The 16,939-nt window shown below is 47.4% G+C and overlaps 1 pseudogene; it reads right to left on the bottom strand.

The window, feature by feature from the left end:
- Nucleotides 1-5,382: 5,382 nt before the first annotated feature.
- On the bottom strand, nt 5,383-14,168 carry LOC132082804 (fibrinogen-like protein 1-like protein; annotated as a pseudogene).
- Nucleotides 14,169-16,939: the final 2,771 nt, after the last annotated feature.

The raw sequence follows: 16,939 nt of genomic DNA on the forward strand, positions 1-16,939 counted from the left end.
TCCTGCTGCCTACTGGGGAACCCTTATGGATCTGACCCAGCACTGTGATCTGTGCCCCAGTTGAGCTGAAGCCCTACAGACACTGCATTGGCATCGAGCACATGCTGGACTCCCCAGTACAGAACACTGGCACCACGCCTCCTCCTAAGCACCTCCTCCAGCCAGCCCACGCCACCGTCTGTTCCTTGCTCTAGGGTTCAGCGGTTGGTTCCCCAGGGCAGAGTCACTGCCAGCGCTATTTATAGTGCTGGTGGCTGATCCCGCCCATGGCAGACCATCAGCAGGACACATCCAATGGCCACCAAGCACCAGAGCTTCAGCTCCATGCCACCATCCTGCTCTAGCAGTGTCCTGACAACCCCAGCTTTTACATCCCCCACACACCTGGGGAGGAGCGTCCCCTGTCCCCCCTTGCTGTGGCCAAGGGTTGGCTGGCAGTCGGCTCTGTTTACCTGGAGTTAATCACTGATCCGAGGTACTGGTGGAGTGAAGTGCTGGCAGTATTTACCCAGTGCCTCTGCTTTAATGGATCTCCCTGCACTTTCAAGGGAACAAATACAGATTAAGGGACACAAACAAGTAAAATTATAGCAACGGCCACTCAGCTCAGTGCAATGCCAAGGCACTGAGCCAAGTGCCGAGCTAAGAAACAGCTCAGGAAAGCCTGCGCAAAGCTGTGATCCAGCAGGAGAGGGGATACAAACAACAAATATGAGAGAGAACAGATATGAGTTTGGGTATGTGGGATTTACACACCTTGTTGTCATGTAGTCCTTAAAATGAAAGAATCATCAAATCCTAGAATGATTTGTGTTGGAAGGGACCTTAAAACTCATTTCATTCCACTCCCCTTCCACTAGACCAGGGACACCTTCCACAAGAACAAGTTGCTCAAAGCCCTGTCCAATCTGGCCCAGAGTACTTCCAGGGATGAGGCAGCCACAGCTTTTCTGAGCAGCTTGTGCTTGGACCTCCCCACCCTCACAGGAAAATTTTTTTTCCTAATATCCACTCTAAATCCACCCTGAGTTGCCTTCACCTCTGAGGTTTCCTGAGAGATTTGGGCAGGCAGGGCTTGATGCACCAATCCCTGCTCCATGACAGTGGATCTTGGACAAATACAGGATGTGGAATGTGCCATCCCAGCCAGACCTGTGTCGCAAGCATCTGCTCACTGACCTGAGCCACAGAAGGACACAGTACATATAATTTCACACTTAAAACATTTATTTTCTTTCTAATTCCTGGCAACTTCTTTCCCAGCCCCACAGCCTGGAAGGAGCACACATGCCTGGAAAGCACTCTGGAAAGCACTCAGGCAGAGATCTTAGGTACCTCTGATGGAGATACAGTATAAACTCAGAACAGACGGCTGCAGACATTGGAACCCTAATCCAGTTTGTAGATGGAGCTGAATACTTTTCATATCACCCAAGTGAGACCAAGAAGGGCCAGCAGCTATCCAGGGTATTTTCCAGATCTGGAAGAAGAATATGCACAAGAAGGTGGTTTGGACAGCTTCTACTGGTTGGTGCAAACCTCCCTTTCACACCATTTCTTCACTTAAGAACCACGTCTACATTTTCTAGACAGATTTCTGTGGGTCTGCAGCTTTGTTTTCTCCTCTGTGATCCATTACAACCACCTCAGCCTGTCCCAAGCTGCCTGTCAAGATGTTGAAGAGAGAAGTAATTTTAAAACTACTGTCTGTATATATTTTAAAATAGTAACGGGCATGTGAGTGACCTAGGAAACGAAGAATTAGGCAAGGCACAAAGAAACAAAGATGTCAAAGATACAGATACTTTCTGGGCACATTCCACTCATGCTGTGCAAAAGAGACTTCCCAGAATTTTGACCAAAACCATTTGCCATCTGTTCACCAGTCCCAGACAGACTTCAGTCCTCTGAGATAACATCTGTTTGAGGGAAACAGAGAAGTGCATCAGTGAGGCTTTTATGAACATCACAACTCCCTCATTCCTGGTCCAGCAGCTCTCATGCTGCAGAGAAGGAAAATCCCACAGGCAAAGGGCATCCAGCCTGGATGAGGCAGTGACAGATCTTTAGTCAACCAGGGAGCAGAGCAGGAGTCCTACACAGGGGCAAGTAGGTTGCAGAGCTGAGGAAATTTGTAAAAGACTGTTTGGGTCCTAAAATGTGTGATGCCATTGGAAATGAGAGTCAATGTTAAGGGTAAAGTGAAGCACATCCCTCACTGTACACTAGGGGACTCTAGATTAACGCTAGTCAAGAGCTAAAGGTAACTGTAAGCAGTTCCCTGTAAACATCAGCTGAAGGTTCATGAGTAATTAAAAAGAAAAAAAGGCTCCAGATATTGCAAGGAAAATATTGCTTGCCCCCGTATAAAGCAAGCTCACAAGTGTGTGTGGCTCTGGTGCCTGGCTCAGAAAAGATGGAGAAACACTGGAAAAGGTCACAGAGATGAAGAAAATGGGTGGTCAGAAGTGGGAATGGCATCCTTGCAAGAAAAGGGATCAGGACTGTTAGGAAAAAGGTGAATGAGGTGACAGGCACTGACAGTGTAGACATGGATGCAGTAGGAACAGGGAATGGTTAGAGGTGGTTATTCAGCACATTTCAGAGCTGGAGGTTGGAGTGGATGATCTCCAGAGGTCCCTTTGAACCCTGAATATTCTGTGATTCTGTGTTTCTAGGGGCACCAGGCAAAGGAAGGGCTGGCATGTTCATCTCAGTATGTTGTGAAACCAAAAGTCCAATCAGGAATTGGGTAAACTGATGGAGGACTGGAACCATTAAAATTTTTTGTGTGCCCACAGCAAAGCTGACTGATGGGAACTCAGAGCTTTTAGCACCCTGGTCTAGTGGAAGGTGTTCCTGCCCATGGCAGAGAGATGGAACCAGATGAGCTTTAAGATCCCAAACCATTCTGTGAGTCCATGATTCGATATCTATGCAATGAGGTTCTTGGTGATTTTTTCCATGGATGGCCTCTCTCCCTGTGTGAACAGCTAGTGCTGACAGGATCTTAACACTCCATGTAGTGGCAGGACAGAGCAAGGAACATAGAAAAGAAAATTGCAGCCTGCAGCCAGACTCCTCATAGAATATTTCTGGGCTCTCCTTGTCTGCCAGATTTCCCTCAGGAAGCTGCCTGGCAAACCATGGGCAAGAGCACCCTCTGGGGACCAACAGAAATGAAATGGTGATATTACACTTCTCAAATCCCTTCTTTTCACACTGACATTGCATTTTAATTGGGTTTCATGATGGTGATGCATGCCAGGTTGTTTGCCCAGAAAGTGGAGCCTGCTGGAGAGGGCTGGCTCACTACATCCCATCTCTTGTTACTGTGGGACAAGCTGAACCTCCCTGGAGAGAGCAAGAGAGGCCTGAGGATGCACAGCAACCTTGGAGCTTCTAGGAAAAGTGAGGTATCACCTCAAAAAATCATGGAGTGGTTTGGGTTGGAAGGGACTTAAACCTATTTCATTCCAACCTTACTGCCATGGCCAGGAACACCTTCCACTAGACCAGGTTGCTGCAAGCCCAGTCCAAACTGGCCTGGAACACTTCCAGGGAGGGGCAACTTCTCTGGGCAACCTGTGCCAGGGCCTCACCATGCTCACAGGAAAGACTTTCTTCTCAATATTCCATCTAACCCTGCCCTCTGGCAGTGGGAAGCCATTCCCCCTTGTCCTGTTACTCCAGAGTCTTGTCCAAAGTTCCTCTCCATCTCTCCTGGAGCCCCTTCAAGCACTGGAAGGGGCTCTAAGTTCTCTTTCTCAGGCTGGACACCCCCAGCATCCCCAGCCTCTCTCCACAGTGGAGGGGCTCCAGCCCTTGGAGCATCTCAGTGGCCACCTCTGGACTGGCTTCAACAGCTTCACATCTTTCCTGTGCTAAAGACCCCAGAGGTGCAGGCAGCCCTGCAGATCGGGTCTCACAAGGGCAGATGGGGACAGTGTCTTCCAGACAAATGTCACACTGGTTAAAGATAATGAGGGGACATGGTGCAAAAGAGACTTTTCTGCATCTTGCTAAGGAGACTCACCATGAGGATGGAATATCCAATGGAATTGTCTTTCCTGTCCTGGAAGGGAATATGGTGCTGGGAGCCCAACACAGGTGGGGACACTGCCCCTGAGCTGCCTCTCACCCTACCTGCATGTATAATGAGTGTCCAGCCTGGGAGGGGAAGGCATTAGCAGAGAGTTCCTTTAATCATACATCTCAATGTGTATCTCAAGGCAAGAGAGTTAGCCAAGAAAAAAACCAAAAAGATTTCTAAATGCAACAAGAAATTCCCAAGTTTGACAGCCAAGAACGTTTTATGTAAGTTATTGTCTCCTACACTGGGTGTAGTCTCCTTTCTGAGCTGGCAGATGCCTACTCCCACCTGTCACACACTTCATGACTCACTGCAGAGGAGCAGGAGGCAGTAGGAGGCAGGGAGAGAAATCCCACATTTCAAGGCAGACAAGCAGTAAAATGACAGTGTAAAAAATCACACACAAGCATGACAAAGTAATAGAAGATTTGTTATTGATGACTTATTTTCTAGCTCATGTCTCTATATTGATTAGGAAACAGCTCTCATCTCCCTGAGCCAAAGGCACTCCAGGACTCACATGCCCACTGGAGGCAACTTTAGTACATAAATACCATGGAGGCCGGAAGCTGGAAAGGGTGGCATCTGCTGAAGGGTTCTGCCCTCAAAGATGAGGATGTATCATAGAATCATGGGGGTTGGAAAAGCCCTCTACATCAAGCCCAACTGTTCTACCAGCACTGACTCTGGAAGTCATCATGGCTCAGGGAAAACCTGAACAGCAGCAGTAGAAACCCTCTAATGCATTAACCTCTTTGAGAACTTCAAAGGTCTGAAATAAACTTTCACAATTCAGACAGTTCTTTGAATACAAATTTATTTGACTAATTAACATCTATTAGGCCTTACATGCAGGAGGTTCGGAGTGGGAAGTTGTCTGTGCACTTTAGTATCTTGAGCAAGATCTTCAGTAGAAATTAGGTAGTTTTCCTGAAACTAAAGATGTAAATTAACTGACAAAGCCACAGAAGTCTACTGAGTTGAGCGTTTCACATGTTGTATAAAGTGCACTACCGATCTGGAAACTTCTTAGTTTCCAAGAGACTGTTTCTATTATTAATGTAATTAAAATGGTCTGACTCTGAACTAGACAACACAGGCACAGCTGAGAAGTAGAGAAAATCTACAGAAGGAAGAAAAAGTTGAAAATGTCTTATTTTATTCAGTAGCTACATATGACCAACCTCTGCAAAGACCCTGTGGCACACCCAGTTTGGTTTTGCTTTGTTCCAATTCTTTGGAGTGCCTGAATTAGCCCCAGGTTGGGCAGAAAGGAAATGAAAATGCAACTAGCAGTAGGTGGTGGGTTTAATGAGGATGGCCGAGGCTTTGCAGTTCCCCAGGCACAGGTTGCTCCATGTCATGCCCCTTTGAAGTTCAGATGTACAAAGTGACATGCCGAGTTCCACCACCACCCCCAGAGCTGGCGGCACAGCTCCCATCAGACGTGTCCTGATCCCGATCTCTAGCAGAGAACTTCACATTGTCATGCATGGTGGTCATGCCCTTGGAGGCCATTGCATCCTTCACTCCCCAAGTGCACTCCCAGCCTCAGCTGGTAGCTCTAGAACTCATCATCCAGGCTGAACAGTTTGTAGTCTGCTAACTTCATGTTATTTGAAGCATCCCAGATGACAAACCTGACCTGGTAGACATTCTGCCTGGTGATCTGGTGGATGTACTCAGTGCCCAGCCAGAACTCGGTGTGTACATTCCCAAAGCCATGCTTTGCTTGTAGGTGCTTCAGGACTCATCCCAGCTGACTGGAGTATCTCTGTGATTCCTCTGGATGACAGTCCAGCCTCCATCCTCCCTGTTCATCTCACAGTACACCATGATGTTTGCTGTCCTGTGGGTTGGATGATGTAGATGCCACTGGGGCTGCCAGCAGGGACCTTGCTGCAGTCCTTGGGCCAACCTGGGGCATGAGAGAACATTGGAGGACCAATGCACAACATCCCAGTGTGCTGTCCTTGGCATCCACTGCATCCCTAGGGTTGAGAAGGAGGAAACCTCATTCCCTTAGCATTAGACCCTGTGGATGGCTGTCCCAGGGACATCCTGGGACTGAGAAGAGACATCCTCTGTGGGCCTGTGGCAGCAGAGTAATGATAGCAAAGTAGAGTCCTCTGAGATCACAGAATCCCAGAATGGGTTGGCTTGGAAGTGACCTTAAAGCACATCTTGTTCCATCCCCCTGCCATGGCCAGGGACACCTTCCACTAAACCAGGTTGCTCGAAGCCCCATGCAACCTGGACTTGGACACTTTCAGGGATGGAGCAGTCACAGCTTCTTTGGGCAACCTGTGCCAGGTCCTCACCACCCTCATTGTCTGACATTTCTTCCCCATTTCCAACCTGACCCCACTCTCCTTCAGTGGCCTTCAAGTTTGGAGGAGTACTTGGAGTTCTGCTGAAGCACTGGGCTGGCTGATCCCCAGGCTGATTGCCAACTCACCACAACTGTGCCTTCATTCCCTACACCCCTCCCTGTTCCCTGGGGAATGTGGATCCTTATTGCTGCGGCCCTGTGCCTGCTGAGGGTCAGCTGCCTGGTTCTGCTGGATGATCCCTCCAGCTTCATCTGCATCAGGAAAACATGGAGTGAGAAGAGCAGCCCTGTGCCACAGCACAGAGGTAAGTCCACCCCCCACAGGATATTATTTCCAGCACTGAGTTTTTTATAGGGCATTTCAATGATGCCACTTGGCTCATTTTTCTTCCTGTGTGGTAGTTTTTAGTTGGAAAAACTTCAAAGGCATCAGAGACTAGGAATGGGAATGCTGCATCCATTAACGGCTGCCTATTTGCTCCTCTCAGCAAGGAGCAGACAGCATAACTGAGTAGAACCACAGAATCATAAATGGTTTAGGTTGGAAGGGACCTTTAAAAGACTATCTAGCCCAACCACCCTGCTATAAGCAGGGACACTTTCCACTTGAACAAGTTACTCAGGGTAGTAGTGATGAGTAGAAATATGTACAGAGAGAGAAGGATTGAGAGGGAAATCAGACCATGGGTGCTCTCAGACCAAGATCAACAAATGGAAGGTGTTGCTGTGAACCTGCTTTTCAGTGATGAAGGATTCATGTGCTCGTTCAATTCATAAAGAGCTCCAGAAACCTTCAGAGTGTGAGGGAGCTCACAGCTATGAGAGAACAATGCTCTGTTTCAGAGAAATCCCAGCACCCATCTCAGTAAGACTGTTTCCCTGACAGCCTCTAGAATTGTGACCTCCATCAGTGGTGCGATGAAGTTTTGGGATTGTTTTGCCACGTGCAAGCTTCAGAAAGCATTTTGATTAGTCGCTTATACAAAGTGTCTCTGAAGTTTCAGGGCTGTGAATGACTATACAAATATATATGGGAAGAGAATACATAAAGGAAGAGAAACAATCTGTCTAGAAAAAGCTGCCACATACAACCTTGTCAGTAACAAAGAGGGCTGAATTACCAAATCTGGTGAAGTTTGTTTAAGATATTAAATTAGAGGAAGATTTGATCAGGATTCTTTTATTTCTACAAGACTATTTTCCACATCTCCCTTTCTGTACAGAGGAGACGGCTCCTGATAGTTCGATAAACAGAGTTCAGGGATATAAGACAGAGAACACATACCAGGAAAACGCCCGTCAGAATGGATATTAACAATTTCATCTAAATTTACTTTCATCTCTCCAGGTTTTCAATGTGCAGAGCAAGAAGTGGGGATAGCAGGGCCAGCATGGAGGTGAAGAACAGAGGACTGTAGTGATGAACAGCTGGAGAAAGAAGATACACAGTGAATTTGGGAATGTGAATCCTCTGGAGCAGAACTGACATGTTGGGTTGTGGGCATTGCTGGTACATAAAGATACTCAGGAGCTCCTGGAGGAGGGATAAACAAAGCACAGGGACCTAGGAGTTTGGAAAGAAAGGCTAGGATGCCCAGCTGCACACAGAATTCATGCCATGCCATGCCATGCCATGCCATGCCATGCCATGCCATGCCATGCCATGCCACACTCATCCATGCTGTCTCTGTTGGGACCCTGTGCAGTGGGGATCTGAGTAGGTCTGGTCTGGTGGCAGCATGGCCAACCCCTATGTTTTATAGGGCTCATCAGTGAGGTGAAGCAGCTGAACAAATAGCAGTATGCATCTATTCCTGGGAATTTATGGTCTATTTGTCCTCTACAGGTACCTCTGCTCATCTGTTGTGTGTCTGTGGTAAGGGTTCCCAGCTGCTGGGGTTCACACAGGATTCCACAAAACCAAGAAAAGCTTGTGATAACACCTAGCAGGACCATGGTCCCTAGGGTCAGCCAGCAGGTCAGTGCAGAGGACCTGCTGGTGCTGCCCAAGCACTGGATGAAAATGGGGACTGAAAGCAGGGGGGAAGAAAGATGAGATTCCAGTCTGATGCTGAGGATTTACCAAAATGCCCTGCACAGATGTGACCCAACAGTTGCAGCTGCTGCCTGATGCACTGGCCACAAGAGAATGGAGATGTTCTACATGAGAAAGCACCCCAGCTGGGGTGATGCCCACCCACACACAGTGAGGGAGAGCAGGTCAGCAGAGCCCTCTTGAGCTTGTTTCTCCCCCTCAGGACATATGGGATATAGGCAGGGAGTGTAGGGAAAGCAGCACTGTATGACTATAAAGTTTTTGTTCAGAGCTGCCACAAAGCATCCAGGAGTCAGGGACCACCCCTAGGAATGAATGTTGACCTTGGCCCCAGCCTTTGCTGATGGAAGGCACAAGGCATCTCTGCCTGCAGTTCAGTTCTGTTTTTCAGCAAGGTGAAGTAGTCAATCCAAACAGCAGAACTCACCTGTTGTTGCAGTGTGAGCTCATTTCCTGTTTTAGATTTCCCAGTCCCTTCCCAGGTGTTGCAATACCTCTCCCTTACCCCTCCCCCTCGCCCCCTTTCTGGGTTGTCAGTCAATCCTTAACATTCCAGCAAGGCCATCGTGTGGTTGGTCAAGTTTGAAGGATGCCCCTCAGGCCTGGGGGTCATTGGCATAGCCAAGTGTCGTTTATCCCCTGAGACCCTCCTCCTCCCACCTGGTTGGTGCTCACCTGTCCCTTCCCCTCCCTCTGTCCCTGGGCTTAAATTGAGCCAGGACCATGGGGTCAGTATTCTGTTGGAGCTGTTACCAAGATTCAGATGTCTGTGACCATGGAATAAACTCTGGATTAAACCCTCCGGCAGAATCCGTCTCCTTTTCCTCTTCACCCTAGCCTGAAGCCTTTCCACCAGAGGTAAACTGAGTTTCTAACCTTGACCGGACTTGTTTCAGCGCCCAGCTGCAACATCCAGCCAGCCAAAAGTGTCTCTGAGGTGAAACACCACAGCTGCCCCCTTTGGCCCAGCAGCAAGGGTCAGACAAGCCCAGACACGTTCCACCTGGTAATACTGGGATCTTATTCCAATAACCTATTCCTGGAAATTATGGTTTGCTTACCTCCTTCCACAGACTCCTCTTCTCACGTGCCAGCTGTCATGCTTCAGTGATAAGAGTTCTCAGCTGCTGGTGTTCACACTGAATTCCACAAAATCGACAAAAGCTACTGATAAGGATTTTTCTGAGTGTTGTTAATACTTGCAGGGTTTGAAGCCAAGCCGTGTAGGGACAGTCTTTCACCTGGTCATGCCAGAAATTTCTGTTAGACATCCACCAGGTCTGTCCACCTTCACCTGGTGCATTACTTGAGGGGATACTGTGCTCTGACATTTTACGTGGGATTCCACACACACTGAGCAGCAAAAGGGCCTCATCTGTAGCTCTGACCCTTGCTTCCAGTGCCATATATAAACAGGGACTGTAGCATTTGTCTTAGACACATTTCTGGCAGTACAATGTCAAAACAAATGAGAAAGGTCTCCCCAGCCCTTCCAGCAGCACTCCCCATGCCACACAGGAGCAGGGCTGGCTCTCTGCACCCACCTGGACACCAAGTGCAGCCCCAAAGCCAAGGTGCCAAGCTGTGCCTGACATCCCAACCTGTGGGCACTGGGGAAGCCCTGGCTGCTGTTACCCCTCAGTGACATCCTCACCCTACAGCTATAAGGGAGGTCCTTGCAGCTGGGACCCCATGGTGTGCCCGCCAGCACTGTGGACCCTTGAAGTAACAGTGCCAGGGCATGGATGGCCTTGGAAGTGTGAGCCCAGCCAGGGTATCTGGAGGCCACAAGGGAAGCTGAATTATGGAACGAGGGAGAAGAAGGGACTGAGCCTCCCCCAGATGGAGACTTGCAGTTGTCCCCTGCTCCTCTCCTGCCCTCACTGTGGGACCTGCTGCCCAGGGAACCATCATCCAGAACAGAGAGTGTACTGGAGCCAGATGAACACCCAGTGCTGGTGACACACAGGGGTACAAACGGTTCTAACAGGACCACAGCAGGAGCTGGAGGTCAGATGGCAGATCAGGGGGGAGAAACTGCTGGTGCCACCCAAGCACTGGATGCATGGGCCCAGTTTGTGTGACCAGTTCCTTGGGTGGTGAACTGGGCACTGGGGCACAGCCAGGTTAGGGTGCAGGTACAGGGGCTGGTGGTACAACAGGTGCAAGAACTCTCATTCTGTCTCATCCTGCTCAGTGCTGTATGGAAAACCATGATATGAAAAGCCAGTGTCCATAAAGGAGACAGAGGAGTCCTGCAACTTTATTCCAATAAAGGGAGGAAGTCCACTGGGTCACACTCCCATGGGGTTTTTTTCTCTCAAGGTTTTGGAGGACGCAGCCTCCTTTGATCCTGCCAGGAAAATTAACCCACAAACACCAGAGATTTATGTCCAAAAAGTAGACAGGGGAGTCGCATTACTTTACTTGAATAAAGGGAGAGGCCATGGGGAATTCCCCTGGGGTCTCTCCAATTTTTGGCCAACACAGCCACCTTTTTATCCTAATTTCCCAACCACATGTCCCTCTCTCTTTCCCCATTGGCTGAGGGACTTGAGAGGTACAGACTCCCCAAAACACCTAATACCTAAGGCCCCTTTCTAATGTATAACCTCCCCACACCTTTGTCTTTTCCTTGTGTCAATTAGTGGAATTCCTTATGGAATTTATGGTTCTTCCCATTGTTTCTTTCAACTCCCAATATTGAATTTTATTTATCAAAAGACCTACAATTTATTTGTAAAGACAAATCTCTCATTCCATTTATGAATCAGTGGAATTCTTCCCATTGTTTCTTTTATCACTCAGTATCCAGCTTTATTTACCAGCAGATCCACAGCTTGTTTGTAAAGACAAGTCCCTCATTCCTTTCGATCCTAAACTTCCGGATGCATGTTGCTGTTGCCAGAATTATTTTTGCTTTTATATATTCTCTATATTCTTTACATATATATTCTAGCTCTATTGCTGTATAGTTATATAGTTCCTAGCTAGCCCCAGTACTTTTCCCCACCCTGATAAGCATGTGAGAAATGACTGCACCCTTTAAAATTTCAAAAGTTTATTAAACTGCAACAAACACAACAAAGGACTGAATAAGGAAAACAGACAGTGCTGGGAGTGTGGCCGACTGTCAGAGGCTCATCCACAAAATGGCTGCTCCACTTTTTATACCCCTGGTTGCATCAGCCAACCCTAGCCCCTCCCAAAGTCTGCCAGGCAACTCTTCTTTGCCATCCCTTGGTGGAAACCTTCCTGCAACTTGCTTGGAGGTGAGATGTTGTGCTAAGCCCCCCCAGCAACAAGCTTTCCCCATTCCCAACTGCCCCACGCAAGGGGCACATGTACACACCCTCCCTCCACATGTCCCTGACAGCCCTGACGATACAGAGGGGGGAAGGGGGAGAACAGAGGGTGTCCAAACAACAAACTACAACAACATAACCATACATCAACAAAACTTCTCTTAACATACACACAATATTCATCCCTTTATTGCAAGAGCCAATCATCATATTACCCATCTATAACAATCCCCCCTTTTCCTTTTTATAAGTCATTTGGCTCGAGCAATTAATTTCCATTTTCCACTCATGCTTTTCATAGATCACTTTGCCTTCTTTGTGGGGGTATTTTAGTTTGTTTTTCTTCTTCAGCATAGTTTGGAAGGGTCATAACAGTGAGGGTTGACAACAGTGTGAGTAGTGAAAAGAGTATCCACATAAAATGATTGCTCAAGAATTTGTTTGGATTCCAGGAGGGAAAAGACAACTAAGGTGAAATAGACAAAAAGGGAATGATAGGGGTCTGGTATGGCTTCTACCCCCACCTACTATGCCTACGGGGTTGCTGCATGCAGCAGGGTTATATAACCTTCTCGTGGGCAAACACAGGAGCCAACCCAGTCTTGCCCTCCAGTTCCCGTCGTACTCCACTTGTCAATTCCCAAGCAAATCAACCCAGCACTTCCCACTGTTTCCCGTGTACTTCCCCTCAACAGACACCTGCAATCCCTATCCACTAAATAGGACAATTACATCAATAACCAATACAATTCATATCCCCCACTCAAAGTGTTACTTAAGCAGTCCCCAAGCTGGCTGGTAGAAGATAGACCCTACATTTTGGATGTCCCGGGGCTTTTCTGGTTATCTCTCAGTCTCTGCTTAAAAGTCAATCTTGTCTCACCCGGTCTGGATGTTACGATCCATTCCTTTGGTTCTTCTACCAGGCCCTTAATTCTGTTGGCATGAGTCCATCCCCGCTCTGCAGTTCGCACAGCCTACTCAGTGGTGAGCAGCACCTGAAAGGGACCTTCCCACTGAAGGGTTTGAAACTGGTCTTTCCATGACTTCATCATTATCCAACCTCCAAGGTTAACATTATGAATTCTGAAATTCGGGATCGTAGTTTGAGGGATTATCCCTTCATGCCTTACCTCTTTTAAGGTCTCTGCTATAGACATATTTTCTGGCACTGGCTTCCCCCTCCTCATAGCTGGCAACTCTCTGTGGCGAAGTCAAAAAAGGTAGTCCAAAGTTCATTTTATAGGGTGAGACTCCTAAATCTGACTGAGGCTGGGTTCTAATTCTTAACAGGGCTAAAGGGAGGCATTTTATCCATGACATCTGGGTTTCAATCAGCTTAATCAGAGTTATTTTAAGATTTTGATTTATCCTTTCAACACTACCAGAACTTTGTAGATGCCATGGAGTGTATAGCTCCCATTTTACACCCAGGGCTTGAACAACCTGCTGTTGTTCAAGCCCTGGGTGTAATATTCTAGAGGTGTAATGAGTTCATCAGTCCGAATCAATCCTATTCACCACCCCATATTGGGGAATAATTAATTCCAGAACGGTTTTGCCTAAAATACTGGCATTGGCTTTAACAGTGAGCACTGCCTGTACCCAATGGATTAAGTAATCTACTATCACTAGCAAAAATTTCCACCATTGTACCTGGGGAAGCTCAGTAAAATCTACCTGGATGTTCTGAAAAGGTCATAAGGCTAGCTCCTGCCCTCCTCTTGGTGTCTTGTCTCATTACTGTCCTATTTACCTGTTGACATATCACACACTGTTCAGTTACCTGCTTAGCTTTTCCAAAAACTCCAGTCCCTTAGGTACTGATCACTCAGTGCTTTGTGTACCCCAATGTATTCTGTTATGCATGCCTTCTAGCATTTTCCTGCCAAGTGGTTTACTTAACAACTGTTTCACATCCAGTAACTTCCACTTCCCTTCATTATCTTTCCTTGCTCCCATTTGGACGAGTTTTCTCTCTTTGTCTCGCTAAACATCGGGACTTACTGCATTTCCCCCATGGAGGTTAACACCATCATTACCCCGATTAGGCCACATCCCTATCTTCCAAATCCACTAAATTGTTTCCCTGTGCCTCCAAAGTCACCTCTTTTTTGATGTTCCTTAACATATACCACTGCCATTTCTTCTGGTCATTGTAGGGCCTTCAATTACTCCAAAATAAGCCTTTCATGAGTGCACTCCCAGCCTCAGCTGGTAGCTCTAGAACTCATCATCCAGGCTGAACAATTTGTAGTCTGCAAACTTCATGTTATTTGAAGCATCCCAGATGACAAACCTGACCTGGTAGACCTTCTGCCTGGTGACCTGATGGATGTACTCAGTGCCCAGCCAGAACCCAGTGCACATTCCCAAAGCCATGCTCATAGGTGCTCCAGGACTCGTCCCAGGAGATCACTGAGCTGCCAGTTCCTCTGGATGACAGTCCAGCCCCTGTCTGCCCCACTCATCTCACAGTACACCATGATGTTTGCAGTCCTGTGGGTTGGATGATGTAGATGCCACTGGGGCTGCCAGCAGGGACCTTGCTGCAGTCCATGGGCCAGCCTGGGGCAGGACAGAGGAGAATTGAACAAGCCCAAGGCACAGACCTGACATTACCAGCCATATCTGCCCAAAGAGTACAGATGAGGCAAATCCCATTGTCAGGTGAGCACATTTATTCCCTTCTGGAATTAATGCCCGCCTCCTTGTCGTGCCCCCAGTTCTGCTCTCCCCACCTGTGATGAGCACTCACTGAGGAGCCTCTCCATCCTGTTGCAGGTAATATTATCCAGACAGATAGTCCATCCCAGATCCTCTCCCAGAATAAATGCTGCTCAGGGCTGCTACTGCATTCCCCCAGCCACACTGCCTACACATGACAGAGACATCTGTTGTGTCTCAGGAGTCATCAGACACCATCCCCCACACACTGCTGTACCAAACCTCTATCTGTCCCAAGCACTGATTGGAGCCATTCACCAATCCTGCAAGTCCTTGGAGAAAAAGGGCTCAAGGAGCTGTCAGTGTGTGGACAGAGACATCATGATGAACAGGCTTGAGAGGAAGGCAGGTCTGAATATGGCTTTAGAAAGACAGAGTCAACACCAGATTGAGTGTGACAAGAGTAGTTCAAGGAGGGTTTTAATAGGAGTTAAAAACGTTAGCAGAGTTCTCTAACTCTATCCTTTTTTCTCTCTTATATCCATATTTAAACATTGTGATGAGCTTTGTAACTTATCTTCCAGGTGGTGTCAACATCTGCACATCATCGTTCCCTACCTGCATCTGACCATGTTTGTGATGTCAACCCTTGCCACAGAAAGCACAAGGTCACTGCAAAGACACATGAAACACAAGGACATTTGAGTTTGCCACTGTTAGCAGTAAAATCACATTCTCCAGATGAATCCTTGTTATTCCAAACTCAAGGATGGAAAAACCAAGATGATACAGATGTGCTCCCATCATCCTGGAGACATCTTCCAAATAGGCACTTGTATCTTTTTACTGCCAGGCCAGTGAGTTTTTCATATGCACACATGGTGAGTGCAGCCCCACAACACAGATGCCCCACAACACAGAACTCATCAGCTCAGCAGAACAGCATTTGCTTTGCAGTGCTGCAACACTCAACAAGAGCATCCTCTTCCCTGTGCCAATAGCTTGGAAATATTTTGAGGTCAAGACTACTTGTCTCATGTCCCAGGTGACTTTTCTTCCTACCCCATCCTAATAATTTGTCTGGCTACAGGCTTGGCGGGTCACAGACAGCCATAATAGCAGCAATTACTGCCCTTTCCAGCATCCCACACCACAGAGAAAAGCCTGCAGGTCCTCTCTAAACTTTCCTCAGGAGGAATTCAACAGTGCTGTGGTCCAGCCCCATGGTCCTGCAGCGACAAGAAGTGATGGGTGGCCTAGGAGAGGCTTTGGTTCCTGGAGAATCTGAAGCAATTCTTAAGCAGCAGCATGGACACCACACCAGGAGGAGTGTAGTGGCTTTGGTTCTCCAATTTGAGATTTCGCCAGTTTTAAGATTTCCCAGCCAATGCACCAATGCATGTGGTAGGTTCAGTGCTGGCCAATCACCATACACTCACTTCCTGCTGTGAGGTCGGATTAGGAGAAAGGCAAAGCAGGCACAACACTCTAAAAGGGTATAAAAAAAAGTTTATTAACAGTAACTAAAAGGAAGAGTAATAAGAATCAGAACAAACCTTCAGGACACTTCTCCTCCCCCCACAACTTTTTCTTTCCCACTGACAATGTAAAGAAACAAAACCTAAAATTTCAGTTAGTTTACCACCTCTAAAAAAGTCTTTTTTCAGTTCACTTAGGGAGAGAAGTCCCTCTTGTTAATGTTATGGAGGTTTCTCCACAAGAAAACAGTTGTCTCATGACTTTTAATTTCCATCAATAGCAGCCACTGGGGGAAATCTGCAATCATGAAATCCCTCCCATTTTCCACAAGCTTTTCCTACAGCTGTGTTTATGGGCCATGTCAACTTATGGGTTTTAAAGATGAGCTGTTCAAAGGCAAAGTTTCTCATTATCTATCTCTAAAATCGTCTTCATCTTTGGGAACACAGGTCTTCTTATTTCCCTGGGGGCACAGGGTCTTCACTCTTTTCTCTCTTTCTGTTCAAACTTCTCATAGATTACAACTGCTTTATCATCTGCTTACTTTGGCATAGAGGCATTTGCTCAATATCAATCTGAATTCTTTATATCCCCATGATTTCATGTACTACAGGGAAACAGAGTCTTTTCTCCATAGCTTTACAAGGGAATTTCAGCCCTAAGATTAAAACATCTCCTCATCCCTCCCATCTGGGACTTAACTTCTTCACTGACCTCAATGTCTTCATATTGCTCCTTTATATTGCCTGCATTTTGTTCTTTTCTCTCACTCAAGGGAGGATTGAAGTACTAAAAATTAACATCTTGCCCAGGGCCTGCAGATTGTCACCTGACCCTGGCCGGGGTGCTACAGATGGCGGGAACTGCGGCTGGGGGGGATGGAAGGCTAGGATCTAATCTGCCAGGCCGGGATCTAATCCGCCAGGCCGGGATCTAATCAGCCAGGCCAGGATCTAATCCGCCAGGCCGGAATCTAATCAGCCAGGCTGGGATCTAATCTGCCAGGC

The sequence above is a fragment of the Ammospiza nelsoni genome, chromosome 21 (genome assembly GCF_027579445.1).
Source record: "Ammospiza nelsoni isolate bAmmNel1 chromosome 21, bAmmNel1.pri, whole genome shotgun sequence".
NCBI lineage: Eukaryota > Metazoa > Chordata > Aves > Passeriformes > Passerellidae > Ammospiza > Ammospiza nelsoni.